Raw genomic sequence first — 19521 nt, 5'->3', positions numbered from 1 at the left:
TGTAGAATATCATCGGGTTAGTCATTTCGAAACGGAGTTCAGGCAATCCTTTAGGGATGGTGCGTGGTAGCTAATAATATATAACAGATTTATCTCCGTTCTAAAATGTTTATGCTGAACGTTGTGTTGTCTAAAGCAAAAAAGAAACCCAAACAAGGAGATATATTCGTATGTTTCTCAACATCGGCAAACGTCTTGTATATTTTATTCTGATGAGCGCGTTTATACATACTCGTTTTCCTTTGTAAAGTCAAAGCCTTGAATCATACATTCGGTTTCTCAATATAAAAAAGGAAAACTACCTTAACACGCCAAAACGTTTTGTGTGTTGTGCGGTGGCCGGTGGAAGTGGTTTAAAATCAGCATACAAAATCCTTGCTTATACAATGAAACTCAGCTTATCACAGTTACTGGCCTTGAAATAACGTTTGCATGGTTCAACATGTTCAGTGATTTAATATGCTTGTATATCATTTAGAATAGCAAAATTAATGTAAAAAACGGAGCTATAAGGGATTGTTGAGTAATAGTAGTAGTAGTAGTAGTAGTAGTAGTAGTATATATTTACATTTTGGGTTGCTATGCTTGTCATAGTTGTTATGTCAAACTTAAACCCGAGAAGATGCATTTGCAGATCTCATTTTTGAAGAGTAGAAGTGACAAGAGGAAATCTGTAAAAGTATGTATGAAAAATATGAACCGATGCATATATATTTTGTAAAGGGTTACTAAACCGTTCGTATATGACATATACGTTTTCACGATTCCAACAAAATTGATCAAGTTACGAGAAAACATATTCTCGTGTAAACTGCTCCAGAAATGAACAATGCAATCGCACATCAGAAATTATAAATGTTGATTTGTAGTAAATTTAAATTGTTTACACCTGCTTCCATATCTCCTCCAAGCAATTACGATTATATGATAATCATACATATGTCAATTGATACATTCAAAATGTGTCTTGACATTGTCACATATTATGCTTATATACGTATTAGCAAGTAAACTCACGGCCGCTAAAGTATAATTATGCCGTGATCGATATGTGCAACAACAATATAAACACAGGCAATCATCAACTTCTACACAAATAGGGCACATGCAACGCCGAGAATGGCGACACATATCTCTCAACACAGTATATCCATATATTCTATATAAATATGGCATTCTAAACCTGATTATAAACACAAAGAAAAGAGTATATTTATATTGTATACAAATAGGGCACAAGAACGCTGAGCACGTCTGTACACGCGTGACATCAATAGTTGGGACATATGTCTCCTCACCGCTCTCTTTTCTAAGATCTTATGGTGATTTGATACCACTCCCAACCTCTGTAACAAACTACTTATATGGTAGGAACTGGACAGATGAATGGATTCAAGAAACGCTGATCAATACAATCCATTGGCCGGATGTTATAGTCATTTAGATGTTTCTTTTCACATTATACTTAGTTTGGTTTTACTGCACAACTACAACATATATATATATATATATATATATATATATATATATATATATATATATATACAAACATTTACTAGATTGACTGCAACGGAAATGCTATTAGAGTATATACCTCAGGTGATTTATCAATATATATAATTCACATTGTCCACGTAAAACATATATATTGATAAATCAGCTGAGGTATATACTCTAATAGTATTTCCGTTCCAGTCAATCTAGTAAATGTTTGCATATATAAATATATGCATATATATATATATATATATATATATATATATATATATATATATATATATATATATATATATATATATATATATATATATATATATAAAATAATAATAATAATGTCATACAGATAAATATACAGATGGGGTCTTCTTGTATAAATGCCTCTCGGACCTCTCAGAGAGTAATAAAAAAATATTCATTCTACTTGATGACACTATAATTGATAACATTCATTAGCATTAACTGTGAATTCACATTTCATCAGTATGCATTTGACAGATAAACATTCAGACAAGCAACGACAAGATTAATAGTTTCATTGCAGCTATTATTTACAGTTACACTTTTTGATATTGTCACTTGCTTATAGACTTTCCCCTTTGTTTCGTTCAAAATGTATAGTCATATACCCATACGCATGAGTACATACAAACAAATATAAACTGTATTTATAGAAATCAAAGAGATATTCGCTCATTTTCCCCCTTTCGTCGACTGATATAATGTCGATATAATCAATAACAGGGTCACGTAAAAGAGATAGGATATCCAAGCTGAAGGCACAGTGCCAGACTTAGGGTGAAAAGTGACGATTAGTGAGATAAAAGACAGACAAAATCTAGCACCTAGATATTTGATTCGAATGATTTTCTTGACAATGACGAGAATTGAACATTGGATACAATCCGGATCTAACAAAAGTAAATATAGATTCATTACTAAAAGTATTTTGCTACCAAACTTCAAAGACGCCTTGAATCAGGGTAGGCAGAGTGGCTGAATCAAGGCTCGATTTAAATAATGGACCGGAGCGCAGTTCATTCATTATTTAACTTAAATGAGGGTGTGGAAAACAGTTGAATTAAGGAACATTTTTTCTAAAGACTTTAAAACGACAAGAATCATGAATCACCAAATTGTACCTTTATATCTTAGTCACCTCATATTTAGAACTATGCATTTTAAACCATTTTACAATCAATTTTAACAGAAGGCTTTTCATGTTGTCTGATATGTTGCCACATTAAATGATGATTATTAGAGTAAACAAAGTCAAACACTTACATCTCATAATTATACAATAACGTTATATATATTTAACATAATGAGACACATTAAAAACAGATTACACAAATTTTAGAGCTATTTAATAAAAAAGGAACTTAACAACAATATTTCCTAGGCACACATTCCACCTTGCGCCCCAACCCATCACTGTACCTCGGAGCATTGTTCACTATAAACTCTTTGTTAGTAAAAATACACATTCGACTTGATAATTTATTAATTTCATTATTTAGTCTACATATTTAATTACAATAATTGAATATCCTGACATAGTACTTCCTTTTTGGTGCCCTCCCACAAATCTTGGCGCCCTAGCCGTACGACTATTTCACCTAGAGGTTACACAGGCAATGCAAACACGTCTTATATGACTTCAGGAAATGTAGCTGAATTCGCAAAATTGCAGACATTACGAATAATGAACGAGTGCGTTTATATGCAATTGAATACATCGTCCGACATGTACATTTTTTCAGACCAAGGATTTTGTATAAAATGTTTATACTGATATTTGCATGACTAATTTTATGAAATGTTATTACAGTGATCCGACTGTCCTATATTTTTGTATAATTTGAATAGACATATTTGCCTTTCGTCTGAAAATATATTCACACTGAAGTTTGGGATCGTACTATTAGGTGAATGTTTTACTGAAGTAAATCAGAAATATTTGTTTAAAACATTTCGTACCAGTGTTATACCGTTTTGACGTATCGATAAGAAATATTTTATTAAAAGTGCCTGAAAATATATTTCAAATCATTGGAAATCAAATCTAATTTATTAATATACACTTCCTTACATGACTCAATATCCCTCGCATAGGTATATGATATAAATTTCTAATACGCTACCTGCAACACTGTTTAGGATAATTTTCGAGAGAATATAAAATATCTTGGGTGCTGCTTCACTCTGGTGATGTAAAGATATAATCTGTCTCCAACTAAGGAACCTCTGGCATTTTTCAACGTTCCAAACAAGTTGTACAACCCAACTCAACTAAAGCAAAGTTCAGTATATCATATTCCAGTAAAATGTTCGGTCATTATCCAGCCGTATAATGAAATGTCAAGGTCTACAAAAAAATACCCGTACGTTTGATCATTCATTGCCAGCATTATTAGGGCTAGTCCGCCTAAAGAATTCATCCGATAGTGAACAGGTATATAATGGGTTTGATGGATATGAGCAAGATGCTTCGACGAATCATATACACATTATACATGCCCTGCATTCTCTATTCTTCAATCCCTAAGACATATTCAAATAAATGCCATATCAACAGGTCATTCTTGTCGGCCATAGACTATTTTCGTGTATATCAATGTAAAAGAAGTACATATGGTTGATTTGCGACTGAGATAATCAGCTTTCTTTCGACCTTGGTCGTCCTCGTTGTATACAGACATTCCATATTTGTATACCGGTTTTCGCTTTAATATATAATGCAAATCAGGCTTTGTGATCAAGGACTGAAGGCAGAGTATGGCGAGTACACCATTCGTATTTGCATTAGCAAAACCAAAATGTCGTATTATGTTGATAAATTCTTGCATGTTATGACCGCTGTAAGTAGTTGCCTTTATTTTCGGTAAAGAAAGACTCTCATACTAGTACCCACATATAGAAATGTCCAGCTGAGCAATTAAGCAACACCTTTTAACTCAGGATCAAGAACACAGTCCTGCGGGCATTGTTTTAAATTTACTCTCTTCGGGATATTATTCTAAATCTTATTTGAATGTATGTTGTGCTATGAATTCGATCTTTGAAGAATAAAAACTAAAGTTTGGCACTAACCTTTAACAGTGTTACATTTCACCTTGTTTTCTAAGATACCTTATCGTGTGCACATTATATGTACCACAGAGATCCATTCGTTTCTAAGGCTTCGTAAACTTACGACCATTAACCGCACCACGCAGATCCTTTTCTTCTTGAGCATTTTAAAGTCTGTTCAATATCTGTGACACATATATCCCTTCTTTGCTAAGGCACATCATCGCGAGCTCATTAATCGCACTACACAGACCTACAAACAGATGCTGAACGTTAGATTCTTTACTGATATGACATATCTTTATGTATGTTATGCCATCCCTGTCAGCAAATGTTACAGGGGAAACATGAAAATATATATGTTTAAAGATTTCACTGGCAACTTGTGATTTCCTTCCTTGTCAAACCCTATAGTCAATGTGAAACTGGATATAAGAATGTAACACATTAGCAAATAAAAATAGCCTTATGATCATTTTATGAAGTCATGATATACACATAAATACATTTGAGTTGATGCAACATCATCAAATGAACATATAACATAGCAATTTCAGGACATGAATTAACAAAATCTTTGACCTGATTTAATTATCCAGGTTATTGGGGATAGCGTGGGATTAACTTCACAATGGAAACTTAAGACAATTTGGGACCAGGGGATGTCTACTAGATATCAACAAGAGACTTCCATCAATCATGCACACAAGCAGACGCAGTCAGAGCTGGATATAACAGAACTTCCAACAGTTATGCACACAGGAAGATGCAGTCAGAGCTGGTTATGAATAAGATACTTCCATCACCCTGATCACATGATACAAACATTGCACTCACTAGTTTTCAAGTGGAACCATGTTCAAAGCAATGGCCAAACACGTCATTCTTGTCGTTCTGTGCCTGTGTGTATTTTTCGATTGTTAGAGAAATACAGATATCGTTTCTTTGTTATTTTTGTTTTGTTTTTTTTGTTTTGATTTTTTTTCTAGAGAACACTACACTGTTTGATTGTTCTTATCGTACGCATACTTCCCACAATTGTATGATTGTCTCTTTAATATAGACTACACATCAAACATATATGTCAACGACTGAAAGTGGATTTTGACATCTGTGCTATGACTAAGTAAATGTCTGTTTAAAGATTGGCGTCATTAAGATTGGTATTACCAAAGCCAAATGTATTGTTGTGTTGAAGCAACCTTGGATATTACGATGTGTATAATCACATGCCTTTGTTTGTGTTAGTGAAAGGCCTGCATAGTATTAGATAATGGGGGAGTACAAAATTCATTCAAATTACGATCAACAAAAAAATCGTGAGGGCATTGTTCCCAAAGTAATTTATGTAGGGAAAGTAATTTGAATCATGTTTAGATGTAGGTATTTTAACGGTTGCATCTTCGAAGAATGTGTACTAAGTTTTGCCATTAATATAACCTGTTTACACTGTATTATCTTCGTCAGATATGCCTTTGTTCAGAACTTTGTTAAGCTTTATCGAGACCAACTGATTACATTCAAAATACGGGTTAAATATAAATTAATAACCGAGTGGATGGATCAGAAATGGATCCCTTAATTGAAAAGACAATCTTGTTTGTACGAGTTATCTCTCTCTCTCTCTTTGTCTCTCTCTCTCTATCTGTCTGTCTGTCTGTCTCTCTCTCTCTCTCTCTCTCTCTCTCTCTCTCTCTCTCTCTCTAACCTAATTTGTATAGGATCAGTGAAATACAACATGCGTTATACAAAGAAATGCATTTTGAGTTGATACCCAATCATAACTCGAACATAGGACATATACATATCAGAAAATGAATGCAAACTTTGACCTGATGTAATTATCCAGTTAACCTCTATCAAACACTTGTTTGCTTGTTCGTATCGTAAACAGACTTATATTTGTATATGGGTTTTCTCTTCAATATAGAACAAGCATTTTGTCAAAGACTGAAGGTGATGATAGCGTCCGCGCTATGACAAAATACATTTTGTAAGAGCATTGATTATAAAATATCAAAATGTACAATTGTGTCTAAGCAACCTTGGATATTACGACGGCCTTCGTTTCCATTAAAGATATGCATCATACTTTTAGACAATGAGAACAATGACAGAAGGATCAATTTAAAAGAAGTATTCAAATCAAAATCAAGGAAATAATAGTGCTTTGCATAGTTTATCAGTTACTCTCTGTAGAGGAGTAATTTGAATCGTATTTGGACGTAGGCCCTTTATCAGCTGCATTTTCGAACAAGAGAAACTATGGTTCGCAATTACTAGAAACATTTCACACTATATTCCCTTCGCCAGGTGTGTCTTTTCTTTGCAGCTATGTTAAGTTCACTCGAAAACAATGGATTACATTCAAACGTTGTGCTAAATATCAGATAGCCTAGTGTAATGATCAGAGAGGATATCATATTAGGACAGACACGCCTGCTAGATACAATTTCTCTCTCTCTCTCTCTCTCTCTCTCTCTCTGAATAACTCATATTCATTGGGTCAACGGAATGCAACATATTTTTGTTGTGTGTGTATTCACGCTGTATTTAAACGTCATACTCCCAATTTTCAGCAACACCTAGATAGATGGCATTTAGGACGAACGAAACTATTTTAATAAAACAGCAACATTGTTCTAATCTTATTTACTTTGTTAGCAAACGTAAGGTAAATGTATGTATCCTATTGAGCCAGATCATTTAACACTTGCAATATCAACGATATGATGTTAAACGAAATATTCTAATCATAATATTTTCTTTTCTAAATTTAAGATATTATTTAGTGCATCTGTCGTTTGCCTTGTGGAATTAGAACTTGGTATTTCGTGCTACTTTAGTTTGGCGAGTAGAATAAGAACTTTGTATTTATTGCTTTGTTTAGTAGTTTGGCATGTGGAAATAGACCTTGGCACTTATTTTGGCCTGTGTTATTATAAATTGGTATTCAATAGCACTGTAGTTTGTACTTTGGTATGTGAGGTTAGATCCTAGCATTTAGTATTTTGGTCTGTGGGGTTAGAGCCTAGCATTTAGTATTTTGGTCTGTGGAATTGAACTCCGTATTTAGTAACGCTGTAGTTTTGCCAATAGTAGAATATAACAACTTCCTGGTAACAGATGGGCTTTTTCTCTGTTATATTCTCTCCTACCTTTCCTTTTTTCATTTGATTCCCATTGTATCTCATTACTTAAGAAAATCTTTTTAAAAATAGGATATGAATCGAGACCCAAATATGTAAGGGGCAAAGGTGAGGCTTTATGATTTACTACCGTCGTGGTACAGCACTAAGATGCATTTTAAAAGTGAAACATCAACGGTTTGATTTAATTTGACCAGTCTAAGTAAGACCTAGATAAAAATAATACAACAATTGTCTCTATGATCTTCAAACCAAATGTGATAAACGTTTGTTGCACAAAACATATGCTAAACAAGGTTAATAACAGTTATAAATTCAGGGAATAACCTTAGCAATACCTCAAGTTACCTTATTATTTATTTTGGGATACAGACGTTAACATGATAAATCGTACAAAATCATTTTAATGATGAGTTGTTGATGCAGGTGCGATTGCTATTAACGTTAGGAGTAACAGCGAGGAAATGAACATATTAATACACTAAATTGACAGTTAAATCTAATTTGATTATGAATTAGATGTATGTACTTGATTGTCGATCAGCTTGGAATGGATGTGAGAATGATTTATTAGTACAAATTTAATATAAAGTATATTTGAGCCTGAATTATAAAACTTATTGGATTGCAGATTATGTTGAAAGCGAACATGATGTGGTTTGAATATGTTTTCAAATCAGAGAAGGTCCTTCTCTAAGTAGGTTGGTTATTTGGTTGATTGCCGTTAGTCAACATTAAATAGACTTTATTGTGCTGAGATATTTGAAGTAAAGTTCTTTGTTGAGAGATATACTCTGTGGGTTGAACCATTCTGGACTGCGCAGCTGTATCTCTATTTCCTGTAGGAAGTTAGAAAACCCAAAACAATTAATTTCCCATCTCAACGAAGAATATGGTAAATCACTAAAGTTTTTATTCTGACTCGAAAGGGATGCTAAATCATTTATTTTCTTTATGCTGAAGGATATGGTAAGGCATGAAATGTCTTTATTCTCACTTGTTGGATATGGTAAAGCAGTAATGATTGTATTAAATATAGATCTTTATTATCCTAATTGACAATGTCCATGAAATAATTTATCCAGATGCGCCCATGACGAACCCAGGAATACAGGCTACTCAGTAGCTACCGAACTTGATTCTTGCCTAAAAAGAATCGGAGTTCAGCCTGGGTTGAGTATCATGTTGCGTGTTTGGTCAGAACAGATTATTTTACTTGCATCGGCACTAAGTAATATGCTTGTATTGATCTGCTATAAACACCAAATCCGGTCGTCTCTAGACCATTTATTTTACTATACAATGTCAACGGAAAGCAGACATAATACATATGTTATCTCTCTGTTCTTTTAATATCATCATATTTATCCATGGTGTTTTTGACACCGATGTAAACTGTAATTAGAGGACATAATTTAATTTCTTTCGAGATAAATACAATTGATTTCATTTACTTATAACCAGCTGACTGGATGTGCAAATGAGTAGCATTTCGTCTCTATCCCTTTACATACACGTGCAAATTTGAAACACACACATATACACATTCATTTGTATATGCGAAACCAAAACGCGTAGAAAAAAAGCTATCTCTCTCTCTTTCTCTCTCTCTATCTCTCAACATGACCTATACTTATATATGTAATATCGATAAAATCGACAAGACATTTAAAGACATGAATAGTGTACCCAGGCTGTGCTCACAGTGTCAATCGAAGAGTGAAGAGTTAAGATAATCATAATTTATGAACTGGACACTTGTTTCCAAGTGAGCCAATCAAAAAGCAATATACGTAATATGTAAAAGAATGTAGATTTCTGTTCTACTCCAATTATGAACATTGCATTGCCGTTTATTTTGTTAAGGATAATTTACTGCTAACGATATACGACACCTTAAATTCATGTAGTAAGGTGTGTTTTAAGGGTACTCTATCCATAGGGCAAAGGACCAAACAGAACAGACATATATAGACACGATGGTCCTGCATTTGAATAAAAGGTGCACTAAAATACATTATAACGTTTAATGTATGCCCTCGTTAGAAAGAAAGCAATATTGCTTGTGTGGTTAGCATTAAGAACTTATGACCAGAACGGATTATGTAGGAATCATGACAGTCGAGACTAAATGGTTCTAACTGGTATGTCTCTCGACAAATAAACGTTACTACAAATGTCTCAGCACACAGTTATAGTATATCCTGATGATGCTTTAAGCAGCAACCATCCAAACAGATCAATAGTATTTTGTTTCTTGTATATCTGTCTATAATAGTTTGTATATATTGATACATATATCCAAGCTAAAGCTCTATCTTATATGCACATGAAAAGTTTGTCATTGTGGATAAGTTCAATAACTACTTCGTTTTGTTGATATTCAATTTTGTTTTCAACCTAATTGATAGCCAAGTTGTATTTAACATTCCCCACCAATTTAATAGTACATCGTTATTTAACATTTCTAGATTCTCCGATTAGACTATTCACGTAGATAGGCAATATGGATTATCGATACATATTTGATCCCAGAGCCCCTTGAAGATGTTTAAGGGTCTAACGAACAATTGTTTTACTTATGTATGTATGTATGTATGTATGTATGTATGTATGTATGATATGACAATATGACTGGGTGGGACATCATGCTACATGTCTGCGGCATGATGCCCCAGTGCTAGACATCACTATAAACTGCCACATTGCAGACATCGTAGCGATATGAGTGACAAATTGTTAAGGCTACGTTAAAAATCAAAATCACATCACACGCACACACACACACTTATATATATATATATATATATATATATATATATATATATATATATATATATATATATATATATATATATATATATACTGTGAAACACTCGGTTTTCCAGCTAAATGTATCGTAATGTTGTACATTTCCTAAACAATATAGAGCTTGATTACCGATTATGCATCATGAAAATCATAAGATTAGTCCTAGAGGGCAATCAGTTTACACAGAAATTTGATCAGATCTTGTAACGATGCTTAAGCCACTTGAGGACTGATCAAGAGTCATCCACTGTGCCTACAACATTTTATATTGTAGCATGTTCATGTGTCAACAGCGCTACAAGGATTACAATACAGAACTTCCTTCAGAAGGTAAAATATTATGCTCAATCTGAAATGTTATATCTGCTCTAATTTAACAATGATACATACATTACCTCTTTTTTGGGAATCCGATCGATATATTATATCCAACAATGCTCTAAAATGCATTTTACTTGAAAAGCAAACGAACATAGGACACAGAAAATTCATGACGTGACTGAAAGTTGAAAACTGTGACCACGGGAGTGACATGGCAAACTAAAATTGTATTTCAACATTGGCATCATTAGCATCGGTATTACCAAAGCCAACTGTCACGTTGTTCTGACGCACCCTTTGTATATTAAGATGACTATAATCAAATTCATTTGTTTCCCGTAAGGAAATGCTGTATATAAATTACAGAGATTGAAGAGGATACTGCATAGGAACATGAAACTTCATTCAATCATGTAAGAAGCAGGCTCACTCTGAGTTTGTCGTGAACTATAGACTTCCACAAGTGATACGGACAAGATACAACTACTGCAATCCTATCCTCCAAGTTGATCATGCCCTAAGACACCATCAAAGCAATGGTCAAAGAGGAAATTGCTGTATGTACATGCCTCAGTGTGTGTTTATCAATTATTAAAGAACTACATTGTCGGTTTTGTACCTGGAGAATAATCCACAGTTTGCCTGTTTTGATTCTACACAGACCTATTTGTATATCCGTTTTCTGTTCAAGATAGACTACACATCAGACTTTGTTCTCAATGATTGAAGAGAAATTAAGACGGATGTACTATGACGAAATACATTTTTGTATTAACACTGGCATCATTAGAACTGATATTAACAAAGCCTATTGTTATCTTGTGTTGATGCAACCTTGGATATTATGATGGCTCAATCGCATAGCGTTGTTTCCTTTCAAGAAAGACATTCTTATTATTCGACAATGACGAAAATGTCCGAATGATCAATTTTAAAAAGACGTTATTCAAGCCAGAATCTATGACAAAGTCCTTTTTGCGGGCATTGTTAGTAAATCAATCCCTGTAGGGGTGTACTTTAGCTTGTATTTGGAAGTAAGATTTTTACCAGTTGTTTCAATGAAACAAGTTATAAAAAAGATCGCCATTAATTTAAAGTTTTCAGTATTATCTTCGCCAGATATGCATCTTTTCAATTCTATAGAAAACAATAGCTTGAATCTCAAAGATTTGCTTAACATAAGGTAAAACGCCTTCGTAGATCTTTACGGCAAGTTTGACTAAGAATAATGTGTTTTTTTTTTTAATTTCCCCTTGACTGTCAGGATGACGATGACTATGAAGTTCGATGGCGTCCTATGAAGAAGATCTATGATCTTACATACAGTTTTAAATTCAGAAAATCTCCCCTAAAATTAAGAAGTTGTCCTGTCTAGTCAGTAAGTTTGAATTGTATCCGTGACAATAGCGGATTATGACAACGTAGATAAACCGGATTAATGGGCTCCATAACAATTAAGAATACAGTTGGAGCTTGAGGCGTAACTGTATATAACATACATCCATGCAGGGCCTGGCTGGATTTTTAAACATTTACTTTGTAGCTGCCATCAGTTACATCACATGCAATATTAACTGCAATGGTTGATATAATATTAACAACACATAGAGAGACCTGCCTATCACCGCCATATGGAACATTGTTGTGTCTGACGATACCTGCCGGTGGGATAATATTTTTCCATGAGTCAATGATTTTGGGATAGTATTAATCATATCGTGACTGACCTTTTTTAAGTCGTCGGCGTTAAATCCAGGAAAGAAAAATATTGGTAGATCTTCCTTGGTTATTTAATAGTGTCTTAAAACAAAATTGCTTAAGTATTGTCTTGTGGAGGCGTTTAAAATCAACGAACTAATAACAGGTGTCATTCACTGTTCCGGCGATAATTGTATTAACATACTTGAGGTCTGATGCAAACTGGCTTAGATGCTGTATCGTTTCAATGATCTGTTGACGCGTATCATCGCTGCAGTATTGTGTTATACTGGAAAATTAATTTCGTAGAAAATCTAATACCTGTTGATGTTCAGGATTAATTACGTCGAAAAAACGATTTGATAAGTTTTTCGTCGACGATCGGACTTTTAGCATCGTCATAATCATATAACGGTCTTAGTATCATCAAAAGTAGTGAAACAAAATAATTCGATACCCGATAATACTCTTGTATTACACGACCACGAGATAATTTTTTGATACTCTGGAATTTTAAAAATATGTTTTGATCGTGGAGAATTCGACACTTTGTGATTATGGTGGTGCTTGATGAACATGTGCTATCTCCGGCCATCCCAGCACAGTTCGAATCGATGACTGATATATATCGACGGCATATTCTTCAGTTGATATTTTTTTCGCGGCTGCTAACGTTGGTTCATGAACCGTAATAGTTACTTTGGATTTGATTCTGTGTTAATCTGTACGATTTGATAATGCCCGTATGTATGCTCACAACATTTCAGTTTGGTATTTCATCCGGTTTATTTTTATACGCAAATACCAGTGTATTGTTTCATTTCAACCCCCAAATGACTTTAATTTAATATTAGGCCAGCTGTGATACACTCGTCATTGTACTAGTACTATTTACTTTGCTGGAATCGCCGTTAGAAAGGTAATGCTGAACTGGGAATTGTTTGAGCTTGTTGATATCATCGTGGTTTTCAACGGTGTTATATTAGCTTCGATCTCTTATAGTATTTCTTGCGATGGTGACTTTTATGCTTGCTAAACCCTGATTTTTTAAATCAGATTTCTAAATCCCGATTCTTAAACAGAGGGTCTCGCGTCTCCTAACAACTGCGTCATTGCAACATGGTAATCCATAATCATTTATGTGAACTCTTGATCTGATATTATTCCATCGCTGGGACCTGGTGATACCAAGGAATATAATTTGGAATATGCTAGCGTGGCTGTATGCAACTTTATTGTATATTCCTGTGATTTATCAACAGCACACGTGAATATATTTTTTCCGATGATATTAATAATACCAGGAATTCCTGTTGCAACTGAAACACCAATTCCTATTACTCGTGTGATCACGTATGTGACTGACGATACACCTATGATTGTTCCAGTTCCAACGATGACCTCAGATGCAGAGCACATAATTATATCAGTGACAGCGACACGTGTGCGGTATTTTAATTTTTTGTTTTAGTGCATATTCGTCGATGATATTGTTCAGTTGGGTATGCCACGAGCATACGTGTTCAAATCTGTATTTGTTTACAGAATTGTGACCATTGTGAATTCACGTGTATTCATATACACTTACCAAGTAATCAATTGTGGTTTTTCCGCGACAAATTCCAGGCACCACCAGTAAGACACTGCGTTTAATTTTGTATCAAATGGTTCCAGTTTTAATGTTTTTTCAACAACTTTATATAACACAATGTAAACATTTCCTGATAAATTATCGGGTGAATTACGATATTGATATGTTATACATATCTTTAAGTTTTCAGCGTTGAACATGGACAGCGTATACACATCAGTGACTTCAGCGGTATGTTTGATAGTGTTATATTGCTGTGACCATGTTGATGATCCTGATGATACTGTGTAGATCACGTTGATGACCTGCTTGTGAGGAAATTTGAGATCAATATTTTTAACGATATCGAGAATTTCATTGACAACGTCTTCTAGTTTTTGTCTAATATTATTGATATCCCTCTGCACTATAGTGATTAGATCTGAAAATGATTTAGGATCTCTCATAACACTTAATAGTTGATGAATATTTTTATTGTCGCCGAGTTTTCTGTTCATTTCAGAGTTTAATATTGATGACTATTGGAATTTTAAACAAAATGGTTTTATATGTGTTTCTACAAGATTTTAAATACTCGGTTACGTGAGTGGTATAACCAGATCTGAGAGATGTCAGTCTATCATTGATTGCAATTAACTAGTTCATCACTGGGAGGTTCTTGTCGTCGATATATTTTTGTTGCAGCGTCATTGTCTGATTTTGGTTCTCTTAAAGCGGTAATTGTATTAATGTCCATGTTGAGTTCACCTGCCATTGTATCACCAGTGGATTGTAAACGATAATTCATTTCATTTGCGAGAGTTGCGATTGATACGCTTGCGTCTCTGATTCGACCGCTGTCAGTGAATACTGGAATGTTATCCCCTGTAACACCGAGAACACCACGAATCATGTCGACCCACTAAATATGACTCGTCTTTAAAACAACGTATTTATCCTAAAAACAAAAACTTCATTCCGGTCCACTCCAGTGAGATTATAATGTCAGCAAGATCATCCCTAGTTGCGTACTTGGACAAATCACTATCATCTTCATTTTTTTCCAATGGTAAAGGATATTCCATAAATATCAACCATTATACGATGGGTGATTATTTAAAATGGAAGTCTGCGCATGTTCAGCCTTATGAGGTGCATTGGAAGATTTTTGAAAATAACATCCAGTACAGCAAGTGATTCACGGGCGCATATAGGAGGATCTGCCATCGTTTGTGTTGGTAACGTTGAATACCAGAACGGAAAACCATATGTGTATAACACATTCTTTTGGTGGTGCCATTCCGTATGAATCAAAATTTACAACACCACGAGGATCAATAGCATATTCAACACAGTGAGTTCCTGGACCAGAACTTCTATCGAGATCAGTAATGTCTGTCTCTGTATTATGTTATTATGTGGTTTAGTCGATAATTGATCTCGAACGAAAACTCCCCTAAATCTTTTTTTTTTAAATTTCTTAGCAGCATGAAGTTGATCAAAATTGGAGATGGGAAGCATGTTTATCGAAATGTCCTGGGAAGTCTTTGACTTTGACCTTACCATGAGCGTGGAGTTCCTGGCAATCTTAGACCCCATCCATTCTTGGAAGGCCTGTTTCTTGCAAATTAGTCTGCGATCTGTTGCTTTAATTAGTGCAATCGCAGCAGCAGTTCTAACATCGCAGCTCCTTTTGCAACACCTGGGGCTTCAGCGGCCATTAACGCTGGTATAGCTGCAATAAGTGGAAATATACCACCCGTCTCAACTGCGTCTTTTACAGCATCCGCATAAGATGAAATCTATCGCCGGTATTTGATCGTTTGATTTCACTGAAATGCCTGAAGGGACGTGCTGACAGCGATAGTTTATTTCGACCACCTGCGATCTGTTCTGATTTCAGTAATATTTCATTCAAAATTCTTTTTTTATGCTGATCGTAACTTTTTAATCTGTCCAGGAGTCAGAATAACATTAACATAATGATATGAAATTATAACATCATGAGGAATTTCATTACATGTTCGAAAAACACTTACATGTTTTCTACTGTGGCATCAATAACTTTCATTCGTCCACCAGCACCTTCAAGCATCATTGTTTTGTCTGAAATTAAAATAGCTTGGCTAAATAAATCAAAATGTTCCAGCAAGAAGTAGCATGTAAGATACATCGGATATTTGCAAACCGGAACCAACATTCTGATCACACCCCATAAATATCATCAACCGATAATAAGCACGTGCAGCATGATTGTTGTTAAAATCCAGCAACACTTCATCAGACGATTCTTGAATTTCATTTATCCTCAAAGAAACTTAATTAACCCCAAGCGTGTCAAATACCATTGGATTTCGTTCCAGCAAATCTACTCTGGCATTTTCCTGGAGTGCGATTGATATATGTCGTTGTGCAGAATCACCTTGTTGTGATGATATCTGCCATGTGAATAAATAAGCAGCATTACTTTGAATACTGTATGTGGTCATAGTCAACCATGATATCGTTGATGTGCCACCTTGATCCATGAAAGAGACTAACCGTTGTTCTTCAGCGATCGAATGAGTCATTACTGGCGTCCACAACAAATTTCTTTTTTAGTATTAGTTTACGTACATCAACAGCGTTTGGTCTCCATATTGCATCATTTTATGTAGTCTTTTTTATAAGTACAACGGTATGCTTGGCTCCAAAAATAATTTTTCTAACATTTCTGGAAAATCCCAAAATATGTGATAGTGGAATTGCACATGAAATTTTTTCTTCGTTGTTTAATATTAATCTGCGTGCGGCAGATCTTAAGTTGAAATCGTCGTTCATTGATGTGACTTCAGTTCCAGTGGCATTCAATCTCACGTTCCCTCTTTCATGATGATCATTTATATCCTTTGCATATATCATTGATGGACCAGCTAACCTCGAAAAATCATCGCTGTATCTTGCAACGCAAAGTATTGTCGTAGCAACGTCGACGTCGTTCTGGCATTATTAAATATTTCTTCCGTCGATCATGTATGTGTCGCTGTTGAATAACGCAATAATGCCATTAATGTCAAAACCAGGTCGATATAAAAGTCCGTATGATGTTATATCTGCTTCCATAAGGTGACCGTTGATCTCAGTTAATGTCTCAGCGGGTAATAAATATCTACGCGTATCCCGAACTTGTGATTAGATTCTTCCACGCAAATCGGATGCACGCACATCATAAGAATAATATTGATATATGCGCACAGATTCGCCCTTGAGAACTGGTGCATCCATGTCAAATGCAGAATCAGATACACGTTTAAACATTGTATTATATTTATTATTGTGTAACACGAATACCACTTCCTGATATTAAACTTGCAGTTATAGTTTTGTCTTTTTCTGACAAACATTCACCAGCCAAATCTACTAGTTTTTAATTCGCTGCTTGATTTATTTTTTGTCAAATATTTGCAGGCATAACTTCTGTGCTGGGTAATTATACTGTCTGGGGTTTGACCGCCTGCGTTATGCGTATTAATCGTACTAGTCCCTCCTTGATTGCAGATAATGCTTTACTAGCAACATCACCAACTTCACCAATACCTTTATCACAAACAATGTCAATAGGTTTCATTCCTACCTTTTTGCAATCGGTATTGCTTTTGGGGCTATCCTTCTAAATATCATGAACAACATCACAGAGTCCATTTCCGTAGATCGCTTAATACGTGTGTAATCGCGAATTTATCGCTTTGACCATTACAAGACTACGTTCAGCATTATGTATGGTCATCTTTCTTTCTTGTTACTGATCTAATTACATACCCTCAATCACTGTGGTAATCATTAACGATTTCATCGATGAGGGACCGATGAACATGAATGTCCATAATACCGCCAGCAAATAATTTCTGTCAAATAGTAGCTGCTTCATTAATGATTTCTGAGGAATTATTGCTAGCTCGTTTTCCACCAATTAGAATTTCTATTCTATACATGTCGGCACGAACGTTATTGGGGTATGATGTGATAAGACCACTTCCCTTGGTACCTGTACCAGGGGCAACCAGACGACTTCCAGTTGTTTTCTTCTTACTCAATACGAGGTGGGCTGAATGGTGATTTTACTGGCGGTTATATATTTCCGGGTAATGTCGCTCTTTTAACTTCTTCGACTTGTTTCTCACATTTTGTAAATGTATCCTTGTATTTATCAATGATTCATGTTATACCGTGGGAATTTCGAAATACAAAAGGAACCCGATGTTTTTCTTTTTATAAAACACTGGCGTCGTTTGGGTTTAATAATTTAGCAAGATCTGGATATCCTGTTGCGGCAACTGCTATAGTTCTCTCGTGATGACGTCTACGACCTTCTTCGATAAATCGGGCTGGTGGTTTTTGTTTTGGGTTTGGTTTTGGCATAACAAGATCCCTTACATCGCCAACTGTGTTAGTACTCGCAAGTACTTGATGTATGTCTTCTTGTGGCTGAGTCGCAACTATTTCAGCTGGAAACTCTCTTAGAATTGTTTGTTTTCTTAGTTTGTTGTGCGGTTTTTAACGTGGATCTAACTGTGTCCATTATTTGAAGCAACAGCTTATCAGTGGGTTTTGTAACCGGTTTAAATAACTGTTCTGCTCCTTTTGCAAATTCCACCTGAGACTCATGACGAGCATGTAGTTATTGCTTTACAGAATCACAGACGGGGCGATATTTCTGAATTGCCTCTAGACGCTGTCGACCTAGAATCCCATTATTGATATGATATTTATTTAATTGCACCACACTGGAGCAGCAGAGAGTGGGACGACAAAAACTGAGTGTCCTGGTACGTAAACGAACACACATAGAAATACGAAAACACGAACGTCAAAGATACAGTAACAAAATGTGCTAACCCAATTAGATAAGACTCGGTGGGTTCGAGGCTTCGGTTTGGCGTTATTGACGTTTGTGTTTTCGTTTTTCGTAGGAAGCTTTATTTTTCGCGAATGGACCCTCTTAAAAAGTTGTAGCGCTCGCATTTGCTGCCGCTGTATTATTCCTTTAATATAACAGAGCGAACAATATGCTTCTTAGTAATTATTTACTTTAAGGTCATCGACTAAACATTGAAACAATATTGATCTCTCGTTTATGTGGCGTAGGATTCCCGAGATCTCAAATAATACTTCCATTAAAATTATTAGTACTACTCACACTATCATTCCAAGTATTCGTACCACTCAAACTTCCACTCAAAGCATTATAACTACTCAGACTTCCACTTAAAGTATTAGTACTACTCAGACCTCCAATCAAGGAATTCGCACTACACAGACTACCACTCAAAGCATTAGAAATACTCAGACTTCTACTCAAAGTATTAGTACTACTAAAGTATTAATACTAATCAGACTTCCACTCTAGTACTACTTCGAATTCAA

This window comes from Sinohyriopsis cumingii, chromosome 12 (genome assembly GCF_028554795.1).
Source record: "Sinohyriopsis cumingii isolate HCF-2022 chromosome 12, ASM2855479v2, whole genome shotgun sequence".
Taxonomy (NCBI): Eukaryota; Metazoa; Mollusca; class Bivalvia; order Unionida; family Unionidae; genus Sinohyriopsis; species Sinohyriopsis cumingii.
Note: the sequence above shows the minus strand (reverse complement) of the source record.